The sequence below is a fragment of the Mobula birostris genome, chromosome 8, assembly GCF_030028105.1.
Source record: "Mobula birostris isolate sMobBir1 chromosome 8, sMobBir1.hap1, whole genome shotgun sequence".
Lineage (NCBI taxonomy): Eukaryota > Metazoa > Chordata > Chondrichthyes > Myliobatiformes > Myliobatidae > Mobula > Mobula birostris.
In genome coordinates, this window is record NC_092377.1 from 116,112,625 (window position 1) to 116,117,679 (window position 5,055).

General features: G+C 39.6%; 1 protein-coding gene across 3 annotated transcripts in view; it reads right to left on the reverse strand.

Annotated features, from left to right (window-relative positions):
* Positions 1-5,055, reverse strand: part of ttc13 (tetratricopeptide repeat domain 13) — a 116,154-nt gene that overhangs the window by 110,888 nt on the left and 211 nt on the right. The window lies entirely within an intron of this gene.

The window sequence follows — 5,055 nt, forward strand, 5'->3', positions numbered from 1 at the left end:
ATGAAGCCTTGCACCTGTGTGCGCATGCGCGTACGTGCCGATTTTTTTCCCCCCACAAATCGGTTTTGCCTTAATCTTCCCGACTATACAGCACATACATTATTTCTACTTTATATAGGCTGTGTATTTATCATATCATTCCAGCTTTTACTATATGTTAGTGTTATTTTAGATTTTATGTGTTATTTGGTATGACTTAGTAGGTTTTTTTTGGGTCTGGGAACACCCAAAAATTTTTCCCATATAAATTAATGGTAATTGCTTCTTCGCTTTACGCCATTTCGGCACGAATGGTTTCCTAGGAACACTCTACTTTAGCGAGGGAAATACGGGACAATGGTGGTCCCGTATGGGACAAACCAATTTAGCCCAATATACAGGATGTCCCGGCAAATACGGGACAGTTGGCAACCCTATGTTCAAGTTCAACAGTGCGTGACAGGGAATGAGGAAAGGTGCAGCTGACTCATATCGTTTCCTTGCGGCCCGGTAGCACATGCTTTGCGGCCCGGTACCAGTCTGCGGTCCGATGGTTGGGGACCGCTGGTTTAGTGAGTAGCAAAACGCAATCAATGTTGTAATACAAAGACCAGGCTGGCAAACCTATAGTTTACTGTATATATAATTAATGTAGATATTAATGTAGGAGGGATGTTTAGCAAGTTTGCAGATGAGGCAATATTTGTTGATGGCATTGGTAATGAAGATATTTGAAGGCTACAGTACAACACTGCACTGTTGGCAGATGAGCAGAGCACTGGAAAATTGAATTTAATCCTAATAAGTGTGAGGCAACGAACTCTGGGAGAACTGTTAAGAGTAGGCCACACTCAGTGATGAGTAGGGCCCTGTGTGGGGAATCGAGGAACAAAAGAACCTTGGTACAAAAGTCTGTATCCTTGAAGAAGCTACCACAGGTAAATAATATGGAGAAGAAGGCCTACAGGATACTTGCTTTCAGAACAAAGATTATAAAATTAGGCAGGCTATGGTACAACCTCACAAAACATTGGCTCCAGCATAGCTGGACCATGGTGCAGTGCTCTGGTTGCCACACCACAGGAAGGATTGCACTGCAGAGGAGCCACAACAAATGCACCGATATGGAGCATTTTATTTATAAGGAGATACTGGATGGACTGGGATTGTATTCCAATGACCGTACAGTGCCTTGTAAAACTATTCAGCTCCCAACCCCTTGTTCACATAAATGAGTATACAGCCAGGGACTTTGATCAATTTAACCGATAATTTTTAATTGTGAATCACGCGCTCCTTTTTTAGAGACCAACATTGTAAAGCATGAATAAAATAAAAATTCAAATTCTGAAATGTCAGCAGTTCAAAAGTACTCATACCCCTTAGTTCAGTACTTAGTTGAACCACCCTTCACAAATATTACAGCCAGTAGTCTTTTTGGATTTGTCTCTATTTAGTCATTTCCCTGACTTGTCCTGAATGCTCTTTTGTCTTCATTTTGGTTTGGTCTTTTGAAAATCTACCATAATGTTGGGCCTTACAGAGAGACGGGGTAGTTATTCTTATGAATACATTGAAAGCAGGTGATCCTCCAATTTTCTAAATCAACAAATTGGGTGAGTTGCTAAGGTAATATACAGTATTGCACCTGAGAAAAGTTCAGGCAGTAATTACAAAGGGGATAAATACTTTCTCAGCCTCACAATTTTGGTTTTGAATTTTTGGTAAATTGTCGACTTGTTTTCTTTTGATCCGACATGATGCACAATGTTTTGTAGTTAAGCTCAAACAAAAATTCTGCCTGAATACATGTTAAATTTAGAAAATGAGAGGGAAAGGTGAAGATACTTGTGGGGGCTGAATAGTTTTTCAAGTCACAGCAAAGGGGCTCCTGATGGAGGTGTACAAACGGTAGATTACAGGGAGATTTTCACCATAGGAAGAACATCTAAAACTGGAGGAACACACATAAAAGTTGCTGGTGAACGCAGCAGGCCCGGCAGCATCTATAGGAAGAGGTGCAGTTGACGTTTCAGACCAAGACCCTTCATCCGGCCCGAAACGTCCACTGTACCTCTTCCTATAGATGCTGCCTGGCCTGCTGCGTTCACCAGCAACTTTTGCGTGTGTTGCTTGAAATTCCAGCATCTGCAGATTTCCTCGTGTTTGCGTTTTTAAAGCTGGAGGACATAGCATGTTAGAGAAAGTTTAAAAGAATTCTGAAGAGATGGTTAGAATCTGGAGTGTGCCATTGAGGCAGGTACTTCGCAATATTTATGTAGTACCTTGATAAGCACTTGGATCACCAAGGCATAGAAGGATACACACCAAAAGATTTTTTTTTTAATTTTAACAATCCAGCATGGAGTAGACACTTGCAGCTCTTTGAGCCACGCCACCCCAGCAACCCCCAACAAACTCAATGAACCCTAACCTAATCATAGGACAGTTAACAATAACCAATCAACCTACCTGGTACATCTTTGGACAGTGTCAGGAAATTAGAGCACCCGGGGAATACCTATACATTCCATGGAAGGACAAAGAGTCCTTACAGAACAGCGCTGGAACTGAACTCCGAAAGGCCCAATATAGGAAAGCTGTAAGAGCATCGTGCTAACCACTATGCTACTGGCCCCCAATAGTGTTGGTAAGTTAACAAAATGGATAGTCAGCATGTTCATAATGGGCCAAAAGGACACTTCTGTGTTGCTTGACTCCATTACACACCTGAACTGTGTTTTGAATGAGTAATAAGGCCTTGTTTGTTTTCTCACATGGTGCCATGGGACAGATCCCATGGCTATAAAAGAAGCCAGCTGAAGAGTTCATCCTGGCTAATGTTTCTCTCTCAAACAACATCGCTAAATTAAGTGTAAAGCGCTGTAAGGTTTCACTGCTAATATAATGGCCTTTCTGTAATGTCTCTCTGCTAATGTAATGGTTTCTCTGTTGGGTTATGACTAGAGATAACAGAGCTTTGGAATGTGTGCCATCCAATGAGAGGCATGTTGTTCTTTCTAGTGGGTCTGAGAGAAGGGATTTTGCAGCCTTTTGTCGGCGAGAGATGGAGAGAGAAGACGCGAATGGAGAGAGTTGGTAGACTGCCCGATAGAGTGGACTTTGAGCGAGGGTCTGGGGGTCAGTGACACTCGGAGGAGGTCGATGGGGAATGAATGGACGGAACCGTGAGCTCCAATGTGCTCATTAGACTATGCATTAAAATGGGCCCTTTTTCTGTCTATTTACTTTACTAACCCGATAGTCAGATTAAGATTATAAAGTTCAATAGTTTAATTGCATATGGTGTACTGTCTGATATTTTGTGGTACGAATTTGTTACCGGGCAGCATCCACAATAAAGAGATTTCTCAGTTTGGCTGGGCCAGAGGCTGTCTTCCCCTAGACATACGCATGCTGGCCGAACCATTATTATACTGCTGCTTATATATCAAGCACAAAATAACAACATGTCAAAAATGGAATTTGTTTGGAATTTCAAAGTGCAGTTACATCTTTTTATGCAGAAGAGGAAAGGCTTCAGGATATATGAGCAATTAGGAAAGTAAAACAATTCCTAATTTGTCTCAGCTGTGCTGAATTGCAGGAGGAAAATAATCTCACAGTATTGCCACGATTCTCCAAATGCATGCTTGGCTGGACACAATTGCAAGAATTGATTTGGCTCTGCTTTCAGTCTTACAAACAAAACCACAGGAAATGGCAGAGTGAAACAACACATTAAACAACTGTTGAGAAAAAAGATCATTTCATCACTTGAAACTGTTATCTTTAGTATTAGTAACTGTTATTAGTATCTTCATTATAGGCAAATAAATGGTAGCTGGCTTGCTAGTAATTCCGGAGAATTTGATGTCCTTTTAATATAGACAGCATTTAAAACATGTCAATGTCAATTCTTCATTGTGATCACCATTAAAAAATGGGTTTACTCACATGACAGATATCCCAATACACTAAATCCTCAGTATCCATGTACGAAATTAACATGGACTTCCCACAACTAACAAAACATGTGGATCACACTAATCCTTCTTTATACCCAATACATACATTGACTTAACATAAGTACTGTATTCCACATACATTTTAATAGTATTATATACACATTAAAACATTTAAACACCCAAACAGAATTGCCATTAGATACCAGCTACTTTCATTGGAGGATTCCCATTTGAAATCACAAGATCTGTGTATCATTATCTTGTAATCAGAACACAATAATGCACTTGGAACAAGAAGTCTGAAAACTGATCACAATATTTTACAGAGAAATGTTAATGTACATTTCTGTGAAAAATCTGAGATGGAGCCTGAAACCAACCTCTCAAGTACACAGATCACAATGACTTAGTGTGTATTTACAAATACTTGTAGCTAATCTACATGAATTACAGTATTACATATCCAAAGATACCAAAGACAAACTGATTATCTACATTAGTTTTCAGTGCCCTTTCTCCTAAAACATTTATCAGAAATGATTTTGTCGTGGTTGACTCTTACTGTTGGAATGTTGAGTTCAATGATCATGCACTTCTCTGATAACTTCATGTAAACACACCTCAATGAAAATTTAGACATCGCAGGCCAAACAATAGCATTACAAACTCCTACTTCTTTCCTTATCTTCGAGAACCTTAGTAAAAAAAAATTATTGGTGCTTTCGATCGGCTAGTTTATATGCTCTAGAAACATATTCTTCCTTTGAATTCTGATCCACCTTAATATGTTTATTACTTTTAAAAGATTCTGTTCTTGCCAATGTAAAGGATGAGGAAACAAGACAATGCTGTCAACTAGCAGGTGCTATCTGAACAGTAAACAGCTCAGACTTTAATAAAAAACTAACTGGATAGCTTTGATTATAATTTAAAATAAACTGCATGAGAAAACTTCCAGAACACGTGACAAATATGTATTTAATAGGGATGAAACCGTGCTGGTTAGATCCAGTGACTTTGCAAATTCGTGTCCTGGCCGCAGATGCGGAAGTCAGCAGGAACCCGCACTGGATAAAAAAAAAGGACACAAAAAAGTACAGGCTCTTAC